The 11,337-nt window shown below is 38.9% G+C and overlaps 1 long non-coding RNA gene across 1 annotated transcript; it reads left to right on the forward strand.

Annotated features, from left to right (window-relative positions):
* Positions 1–4,165: 4,165 nt before the first annotated feature.
* LOC138160056 (uncharacterized) lies at positions 4,166–11,329 on the forward strand. Its single transcript, XR_011168066.1, has 4 exons — positions 4,166–4,227; positions 4,496–4,620; positions 5,735–5,790; positions 10,851–11,329. It is a non-coding gene; the product is annotated as an uncharacterized lncRNA (long non-coding RNA).
* The last annotated feature ends 8 nt before the right edge of the window (positions 11,330–11,337 follow it).

Raw genomic sequence — 11,337 nt, forward strand, 5'->3', positions numbered from 1 at the left:
TTCTTCTTCTTCTTCTTCTTCTTCTTCTTCTTCTTCTTCCTTCCCCTATTTCCAGTAAGCTCGAAGCTCATTGGCCACTCACAGGCCTGATCCTAATGTTTATCAATACAGAAGTTTTCATCTGCCATTTTTCCTTAGCCAACTTGGTGGCCCTTCACTTTAAGGGGCTCACCATAGTGACAAACAGGGCAGCCACTGTTGCCCCACTGCAGCTCAGAACTCCTGAACTCAAGTGATCCACCAGCCTTAGCCTCCCCTAGTGGTAGGGATTAGAGGTGTGTGCCACCCCAACCAGCCCAACCTGCCACCTCTTGAGTCAATGCATCCCACTTTTGGACAATTCTAACTATTAGGAAGCCTTTCAAATATAATTGACTTCTTTGCAGCTCTTACCCATTTCTTCTGGTTCTGTCCTCTGGGGCCTAGCAAAACAAGTCTAATCCTTCATATGACAGCCTTTCAAATTCTCAAAGGCAGCTAACATGCCCACCTGAGTCTTTCCTCCAAGTTAAAAATCCTTAGTTTGCTTAGTCAGTCTTCATATGGGTTATGAACACAAGGCCCTTCAACCATCCATATTTCCCTCCTCTGGACACTCTCTAGCTAACAACAACAACTAACAATTCTATAGTATATACTATGTGCCAGGTTTTATAATCAATAGGTGCTTTACAACTATTATTTCATTTGATCCTAACTACAACTGAGAGGTAGGTGCTATTATTATCCCCATTTTGCAGATGAGGAAACTGAGGCAGACAGAGGTTAAGTGACTTGCTTAGGGTCACACAGTAAATATCTGAAGTAAGATTTGAACACAGGAATTCCTGACTCTCAGTCCAGTACTCTATCTACTGCAATACCTAGCTACCCCTATTAATGCTATTCTTTAAATGTGGCACCAAGATCTGAGTACACTACACAGGGATGGGGATCCTGCCACCTTGAGCCCACATTTGGCACTCTAGGTCCTCAAGTGTGGCCCTTTGACTGAACCTAAACTTCACAGAACAAATCCCTTAATAAAAGGATTAGTTCCATCAAAAGGTCATACCCAAAGACCTAGAAGGCCATGTGTGGCCTTGAGGCCAGAGGTTCCCCATCCCTGCACTAGATGAAGTCTAACAAGGACAGAATACAGTGGGATGATCTCTTCTGTATTCTTGGAAGCTATGATCTTCTTAATATATTCCAAGTTCTCATTAGCTTATTTAAAGGCCATATTACACCACTGACTTATATTTAGCTTGTGGTTCACTAAGAACCCAAAATCTTTTTCAGAACAACTGCTATCTATCCTTGCCTTCCTCATCTTAAACTTATAAAGTTGAATTTGTTTACTCAAGTGAAAAGATACACTTGCATTTATTATTTATCCCTACTGAACTTTGTCTTATTTGATTCAGCCCAGTACTCTAACCTGTCATGAACCTGTTGGATTCTGTCTCTATAAGCTATTGTATTTGCTATGCTTCCTAGCTGTGTATCATCTGCAAATTTCATGAGGATGCCATCTATGCCTTTATCTAAGTCACTGATAAAAATGTTAGCTAAACATCACAGAGCCAAGTACTGATTTCTGGGGCACTCCAACTGGAAACTTACAGCTGTGGTAAAATTGAACTATTAACAACCACTCTGAGTCTGTCTATCCAACCAGTTTTAAATCCATTTAATTGTATTATCTTCTGGTCCACATCTTTCCATATTCCCCTTAAGATTAGTATGAGATACTTTATCCAAAACTTGGCTAAAATTCAGATAAATTATATATCCAAAGCATTAACCCTCATCTCCAAGTTAATAACCCTGTCAAAAAAGAAAATGAAGTTAGTCTGGCATGACTTGTTCCTAATGGAGCCATCCTGGCTCTTTATAATCACCACCTTCCTTCCTACATATTCACAAATCATTTCTTTAATGATCTGTCCTAGAATTTTTTTAAGCAATCAAAGTTAAACTTACTATCCTATAGTTTTTAGACTGTTTTCTTCCTTTAAAAAAATGAGAACATCATTTGCCCTTCTCCAATCTTGTGTTACATATATTGTTTTTGAAGATCTTTCAAATATCACAGACAGTTGCTCAGTAACCACATCTGCTCATTTGTTCAGAACCTAAGAATATAACTCATCTGGTCCAGCAAGGTGATCTCTTACTATGCCCTTACTCCTCCTCAGCATCAACTCTCTCTTAGTAATTGTTATTCTGGCATTTCCAGTGTTTCTCCTTTGCAGAGAAAACAAAGTAAGAATTACTACTTCTGGTTTATCTCTGGGTATCTCTTATCATTGTCCCATCCATCCTGAGCAAAGTTCCCATACATTCTTTGATTCTCTTTTTTTCTCCCAATATAACTAAAAACAAAACAAGCAAAAAAACCCAAAGTTTTTTGTTGTCATTAGCTTACATTTCTTGCCTCAGCTGATTCTGAGTTTTAACAATCTTAATACAATTTTTATAGGACCATGGCATACCCATATTCACCATCTGTTACTTGGCCTTGCCTCCACCTCCTAACCATTTCTCTTTTTTAAAATCTAAGGTGGTAAGTTTTCTGTGCATTCACACTGATCTTTTCAGACAAATCTCATTTTTCCTCCTCATTGGAAACCTCATTTTCCTCCTTTTATGTCTTCAGAATTTTATTCTGAAATATCTCCCATCCTTTCCATGAAGTGTTTTACTCCATGGAATCTCATCTATCTTCCTGCTAAACCCTTTGAAATCCATTTTCTCCAAATCTAAGATTCATGTCAGACCAAAGCCCAGATTTCCTCTCCTTATCTATCACAAAATCTAGCATGAAATGATCACTTTCCCATAATGTTCTCATTATTTCCATCCTAGGAGTCAGTTTTTCCCTAAGTGAGGATCTAATTGAGAAAAGAATTTCCCTATGTCAGTTCCCCCACATATTAAAGGATGAAATTTTTATAAGACAAGTGATAAAGTTAGCTGCTTTTTTATTTTTGTCAATGAGAAAGTTGCAGATGACGTATAGATAATTGAAATTATTCAGTATTATTATATGACGCTACAATGTCACGCATGTAAACTTTCCCCCAAACTCCTCATCTATGTTCTCTTTCTGTCCAGGTGGCCTGTAGTATACTCCAAACACAAGATCACTTTTTTTTCTCCCTTCTTTGTCCTTACCCCAAACATTCTCAATCGTTCTTTCCCTGCCTGGTTTCTGGACTTCCTTACATAAGGCTCCCTTTTTAATATGTATTGCTACCCCACTACATCTTTACCTATCTTTTTCTTTTGAATAAAGTATCCACATTCAGAGATACAGTTCAGTCAAGAGTTTCATTCTACCAACTCTTAGTAATTACCTGTGATGTCAATTTTGCTTCCTTGCATTAGGACCTCTAGTCTCTCCTAAATTTTGGACATTAGAAAGTAACCCAGATTTTAAGCCCAGAACTTTTGATTCGTCTCATTGCTGGAGAGAATGATGCCCCATTGCAGTATGTCTGTGAGAGGGGTGGAGTTGGTACTAGATCATTAAAGAGGTCAGACCTTGGGAGGAGAAGTAGCTTCTCCCTTCTCAGACCATCTCTTCTCTTCCAGAGGAGTCTCAAGTCTGTTTTAAAGCTCTCATTGAAAAGCAAGCCTTTTCATTCCCTTTCTCCTCTGGGTAACACTCTTCTATTCTTCACCATACTGACAAAGATCATCACCCTCCCCCTAAGATTCTTTCTTTTTCCATTGAAGCCTTGCATCTGTTGACTTTAGGAACCCTTCCATCTCTCTAACAACCTTCACCTTCTCCACAAATGAGTTCAGCCTACACTTGGAGCACAGACAAAAGACCCTTGGCTATGGCAGAAAAACAAGCATCAGACACTGGGAGCAAGTTGCTGTACAACTTTCCCTACTCTCTGTAATGACTGAGCATTTTAGCTTTATTTCTTGAAACTATTCCCAGATGTTCACACCTCAACTCTAAGCACCTGGTTAAGATTTTATAGCCAATTATCCCTTCTTAATAACTTTACAACCCTGCTCTGTAACTACATAGTGGCAGCCATAACCAGCCCCTTTCAGTGTTGTACCAAACCCCTAGCTGTTTTACCAGTTTTCCCCACCCACCAATCTACTCTATCAAATTGCTTAACCCTCTAATGGTTTTATAACCAGAGAGTTTTTGCACGTTGTCATATATATGGGAGGAACATGACTCAGAACAGAGAATATTTGGGATGTGACATTGCATAAGTAAGTAAAGGTTAGAATGTGTGGTAGATATCTTCGGAAAGAAAAACATGAGGTTCCAGAGACTCTTTGGGAAAGATAAGTGGAGAGAGAAGAGAAAAGAGGAGAGGAGAAGGGAGAAGAGGAGAAGAGAAGAGAGAAAAGGAGAGGAGGGGAGGGGAGAGGAGGGGAGGGGGAGGGGGGGGGGGAGACGGGGAGGGAGGGGGGGGGGGGGGGAGGGGAGAAAGATATGTGGGGGAAGCTGGCTACTCAATATGTTGCTGATTTCCAGCTTCTCTGCAGACTGCTAGAATGAAACTTGAGTGACGTTGAACTTTCTCTCTTGGTTGGAGATGAGATCTCATATCTGCTTCCAGCTAAAGAGCTCATTCACTTTTATATATCCTTTAGTATATGGTAAGCTTTATGACATCTTCAATTTCTGTCTCTTGTTTGCTTGGATAAATGAATTTGCTTCATATTCTCTATTTGTGATGGTCTTAATCTTCCTTGATCCTCCTTAATCCTACTTAGTTCTTTTATAGTCTCCTTAATTGTCATTGGTCCTACTTCTCAACTCTAAAGTTGAATATAAACCAGTTTCTGGGCCTGGTGACTGTTCTCCAAAATTTCCTTATTTAATCCCAAATTTCTCCTCCCCAAATTCAGCCTCTAACCTACTTAACTAGTCCAAATCCTTGCAAGTGACCTATAGAATTTTCCTCTCCTTATTTGACTTGTTTTTCCTTCTTCTCTTCTTCCTTCTCCTACAACCTTTCCCCCCAGTTACAATTACCTATTAGATATTTTTGTTTGTCCTTAATAACCCACAGAAGGAAAGTAAGAATAAAGTCCATCCAACTCGTCTCCACTGTCTGTTATTATCATCCCAGACAACTATATTAGAGGCCCTAGCTGTTCAGTGATCCTCCTCTTTTCCCAAATATTGCTTTGAACCAACCAAGGTTGTCCTTAGCTTTTTTTTTTTTTTGGGCCATCTCTTTCTGTGCTTCGGCATTCATGACATCATTCTGACTTGATAGTGCCATGTGGAATTCATCCTCCATTGACTACCCTTCTTTCCATCTTCTTTTTAAGATTTAAATCCATTGAGGACTTTACTGTGTATGCACATTGGTCACTTTAGATATCTTGCCATTTTCTTACTCATCAGAATTGTTTTTATTTGTGCGTCTTTAGAATTCTATCCTTGAGATTCCTATTCCTTCTGGGATGGCTTCCCTTGTAGGATTTAGTCCATGAAATCCTACCTATCCAGGATGCATATCTCACTATACATTATTTTTCCTCTACACTATTACAAATTCTAAAATGAAGTGGGTCATTTCATTTGTCACTTGCCACAGTGTTTACTTTTCCTCCTACCTCCTGATTCTTGTAATTTCTATCCCAGCAATCAGTTTATACTTTTTGGTGAGAATCCAGGCCCCACCCTCCTGCCCCTAAAAATTCCACTTATAGATCCTTATGCCTGGGATGAAATCTTTGCTTTTTTTTTTTTTTTACTTAGAGACAACCCCACGTGATGTCTGGATAATTGATGTCCACATGCTGCTTCCATGCCAGGTTTGTGATCATTTTCCCCCAAAATTCTTTATTAATTTCTTCTTTCTGGCTGTGTGACCTATAGTAAATTCTGATGATAGCATCACATTTGTTTCTGACTCTGATCTTTATTCAAATACTCTCTATCTTTCTTCCTTCCCTTTTGGCTCCAAGATTTCCTCACATGGGTATGTCTTCTTAATATATAACACTCCTTTTTCTTCCCTTCCTCTTTACTCTCTAATTCTTTTTAAAGAATTACATGTATTTTCCCAGCTACAGTACAACCATGATTACTATCCTGACAATTTTTAGTGATAGAGGCCAAGCTGCCTCATTGCATTATTATCCTTATGTTCCCTCGCTTCTTATCCCTTGCTTGGTGCATTTGTATCCATATGTCTGACATCATGAGTTTCATTACTTTGGATTTTAGATTTTTGTTTCTTGTGAATTTCTGGTTGTCTTTATTCATATTCTTCTTCCTGCATTATAACTCCTCTCTTTGGCAGCAGCACTCAAACTTTTGGCCTAAGAATTCCTTTATAGTCTTAAAAATTATTGAGGATGCCAAAGAGCCTTTGCTTATGTGAGTTATATTTATTAAATATTTATCATATAGAAATAAAAATTGATTAATTTTTAAAATATTTATTAATTTTAAAACAATAATAATGGACCCATCACATAATAAGTAACATTTTCATAAAAATAACTATATTTTCCAAAATGGAAAAAAATAGTGAAATGAGTGACATTGTTTTAAATATTTTTGCAAATCTCTTTCAATGTCTGGCTTAATAAAAGACATCTGGATTCTCCTATTCTGTTTTTATATTCAATCTGTTGTGATATATTACTTTGGTTAAAGCATAAAATCCAGCAAATCACACATCTGTGATGTAGTTGGAAAAAAAAAGTATTTTAATAGGAAAATAACACCTTAGTGTTATTATGAGAACAATAATCTTTGAAAAGGTATCAAGAACCCCCTCCCTCCACGGAACATAAACAACACTTTGAGACCCATTGATTGATATAATGAAGGTGGCTAGGTGGCACAGTAGATAGAGTGTGGACCCTAAAGTCAGGAACACAACTTCCTGAGTTCAAATCTGTCCTCATACACTTACTAGCTGTGTGACCCTGTGCAAGTCACTTAGCCCTGTCTGCCTCAGCTCCTCATCTGTAAAAAGAACTTAAGAAGGAAATGGTAAAGAACTTCAGTATCTTCACTAAGAAAACCCCAAAATGGAGTCACAAAGAGTCAGATACAACTGAACAACATGAATCTATATTAGCATGTTATATTTATATACACTATTTTTCTCCCTTCCCTTCCAAAGTAAAGCCCTCTTGATTATATTTGCAAGACTCCAGGCATATAAATCCATTTTTATCACTTGTTAGATGCCATTCTCATGCAGAATCTTACCCTTCCCATATATTAAGCCATAAAACCAAATAACCAAATTCCATCCTCAGATACCAGCTTCTTAACCAGTTGTTCAACTCCTAAATCTATCTTCTCTCCTGAGTCCCATGCCTTCAATCCCAACAGTGACAAAAACACCACATAGAGCATTAAGGTCTTCATTCTCTTGCCTAGTTCCAGTCAGGGCCTGCCTTATGCATAAGAAGAGTGAGCCCTGACACCCTGCCTCCTGACCTCACTACCAATTATGCATTCCTTATTTCCAATTATCCTATGCAATAATTTTAGTCTGAAAGTAGAGGGACCTGGGCAGTGTTCTGCTGGTTGAAAATCCTACCATGAGGGGTTCATTCTTTGTGGGAAGATACCTTTTTCAAAGGTTTTCAAGAGTTTCTAAAAAATATTATCAATGATCAGTTTATCAGATCCTTCCCAGTGTGAGTCCCTCACTGAGAGCAACATCACATGGGACTGGAATGCCAGGATAAGTAAATTCTTATAGGAAGAGTAAATAAAGAGATGAGATCAAAGAAGAGAGGACAGAACCGAGTGAAGCCCTCCAGGAGGGGACTATTGGACACTTGAGAAGGAGGTGCTAAGATGAGAGAAGAAATGACTAAAGGAGGGGTTTGGACAATTCCAAGAACCAATTTTGCCTATTCTAACATTTTGCCTGGGGACATCTTGAAATCCAGTGAATGATGTTCTCATAATGAGAGAATGAGGAAGGAAAAACAAATGGGTATTTTGTAGTAAGAATTCATAGAAGAAAAACATATTTCTAGAATTAAGGGGAGGCAACATGGTATAGTGCAGGGGTGGGGAACCTGTCGCCTCAAGGCCACCAAATGTGGCCCTGTAGGTCCTTGAGTGTGGCCGTTTGACTGAATCCAAACTTCACAGAACATATCCCTTTAATAAAAGAATGTGTTCTGTAAAACTTGGACTCGGTCAAAAGGCTGCACCCAAGGACCTAGACAGCCACATGTGGCCTGGAGGTTACAGGTTCCCCTCCCCTGGTACAGTGGATAGAGATTTATCCTCAGAGTCAGGAAGACCTGGGTTCATGCTTCATTTCTGACATATGTAGGCTGTGTGACACTACGCAAATCGCAAATCACTTAATCTTTCTGTGGCCCCTGGCGACTCTCTATAATTTGCAAAAAAAAGTTTCAATTCACACTGGAGGAGGAAGTTCTGTCTTCCTGATAAGGAGTTCCTTATAGGAGTGAAATCACAGGTCCAGTCACTATCCCTAGAAGTTAGTGTGCCTGGAAAACAATGAAGATCTAAGAACTTAATGATCCTTTCTTCCATGGAATACTTTTAAACTGAGTGCCATAATCTAGTAAAAGTCCATGGGGATCATAAGTACAGTAACAGTAACATGGAAGTCCGCATTCTCTGTCAACACTGCTTCCATTCAGTGTCTTACCATGCCACACCCCCCTGCTTTGGTGCTCTTTTCTGGTCCCTGGGTTAACTCAGATGAAGTGTTGTGTTGGCCATATTTGATGAGATACCACTATTATTTCAAGCTATAAATAAGGCCAGGAAACATTCTGCTTCAATCATTTTCGCTGATAGGCTGTTTCAAAGACTCTGCAACCCACAGGGGAAAATCTCATCCATAGGAATGCAGCTGTTTTTCTTTTTCTGACTTTGGAGCTATTTATTTTAGATAAGGAGATGACAAATAGGTCAGCTTAGGTATTTCTGTAGGAAAACTTGAAAGGAGTATTCTGAGTCTACCTGCAAGAGTGCTGATGACACCATTTAATCATAACACACAATCCCATCCCCTCCTCTGGTTACTGCCATTCTAAAGAGATTCAGTCCTTATGTTTTTATTTTAGCTCCAGCAATATCAAGATATGGCTTGTTGTATCCAGAGAGCCTTTCACAGGGCACAATGCATCAGGGAAATGGTACCACACTTCAAGGGGTGAGGCATGTTTGATGATGGGCAGTGACTGAAGCAAGGAGACAGAGAAAGCTATATCCTGAATTAATTTATCTGAACAATCACGTATGCTCCACAGTCATCTAACAGGATTCCCTATTTAAAGCTGGAAGTATCTGCAAAGATCATCTTAATTTGGGATTCTTAACTTGTGGGGGGCAGGCAGTCAATGGGACCCTAGATTTCAACCAAAGTTTCATGAACTGAAATGAGAAAATATATATATATTTCCAAAATCAACATCTGAAATGTATACTTTTTAAAAATTTTGACTTAAAAAAACTATTCTGAGGAAGAGTCCATAGGCTTTGTCAGATTGCCAAAGGGAATTCTAATATGTATGTGTCCACAACATACACAAAAAGTTAAGAACATTTGATCTAATTCAATGGACTCATTTTAGAGATGGAGAAACTGAAACTCAGAGAGAAGAACTAATTTGTTAAAGGTTACATTGAATAGTTATTCACTTTCAGGGCTTTTAATCCCAGATTATTATATCTTTTATACATTTTTCATTTATCAAGTAATGAAAGTTTGTCTTTAATACTAACCCAAATGAATCTTAAGTCAAGAATCTATGATTTCATTAACATAAGGAAATCCCCACAGCCAAGCCAGATTGCAACCAACCCAAATATCAATAGATAGTCATCTAGGGATTAGAGAGATTAAGCAATTTGTCCAGAGTAACAGAGCTAGTGTGTCAGAGATAGCATTTAAATTCATATATGGTTAGAGTATATGTCCAACACTCTAATCACTTCATCACATTGCCTCTTGAGAAAACCTCCTAGGAGAAAAAAATCATGACATCTGTTCTAAAGCTATATTAAAGGATTTTCTAAAAAAAATTATTGGTAAGTATTTTGGATTATCTATATTACTGTTTGCCTCCTTTAGCATGAATAATTGACAACTAGCTTTATTTCTACCCAAAGAAATATATACATGTTTAGCATTTTCTGCTTAATAAAGGTAGCTAGTGAACAAAAACTGAGTAGAATAAGCTAGGTCCTGCATGACTTATTTTCCTGACTAACACCCTGGCTTCCAATTTGAACAAATTCCCTTTGACTATCAGTGGGAAATTTCCACGAGTAATTTGACCTTTATCACCCTTAGATTACTTCATCTTGAGACTTTCTCTCTCTCCCACCAGAGTCATTATTTGGGTTCCTTAGTTCTCAGAATTTCAAGATTCCACAAATAATACGAAATGTGTAAGGAAAATGATGCAGATAATAAGGAGGCATAAATCCAACTTTCCTCCCTCATAAGGGTTAATGGGCTGTCAAAACCACAGGGGAAATGGGAGGAGGGAGTCTCAATCTTCCCAAGGTTTCTCCAGCTATTAGTTGCCCCACTCATCCTTCACAGCATCATGGATATGGAGTTGGAAATCTTCTGAGGCCATCTAGTCCAATATTCTCATTTAACAGATGAGGGAACTGAAACCCAAAGTGTTCAGGTGAGAAGCTCAGTTGCCCAAAATCATACAGGTAGAAAATAACCCAAAGTCATGCAAGTAGAAAATAGAAAATAGATTTGAAATCAGGTCCCGTAATTCAATGCTCTTTTCACAGCATCATATTGGGTGGAGAGGGAGAGGTGTGATAGTAATGGCAATTAAAGATTCCCCTGTATTGGCTTGGTTTTCAAATTGATTGTGTTAAAACCCAGAGCTTGTTAATCCCACCTGTGGGATGGATTTGTTGATGTGAAAAGAAAGTCCTGAACTGGGAGGAGCTGGTGACGTAGATTTTTGGAGAGACAAGAGAGAGGCGGAAGATCTTTTTGGAAGCAGCACCTCGTGGAGAGAGAGAGAGACTAAGAGAATTGCTGGTGGCCGCTTTGAATTGCCCTCGACTTTTGAGACCTGACCCCTGAGCTGCCAAGGACTGAGGAGACATGGCTGTTTTGCTGGTACTTTGTCTGTCTGTTTTGATGTTATTTTGCCAGATTTGTCCACTGGTGAAAGACTGTCCTGTTGAAGAAGTCCTGGAACCTGGCATTTGGTTAAGAAGCCCTGAGACTGTCCTGCAGACAGAGAGTGAATACTGTCCACTGGTGAGGGACAGTGCTGTTGTTGCAGGGGTCTGGAGACTGTCCTGCAGACAGAATGAATACTGTCCACTGGTGAAGGACAGTGCTGTTGTTGCAGGGGTCT

Source organism: Petaurus breviceps, unplaced genomic scaffold (assembly GCF_028583685.1).
Source record: "Petaurus breviceps papuanus isolate PSGF00001 unplaced genomic scaffold, PetGlider_PUasm1.0 179, whole genome shotgun sequence".
Lineage (NCBI taxonomy): Eukaryota > Metazoa > Chordata > Mammalia > Diprotodontia > Petauridae > Petaurus > Petaurus breviceps.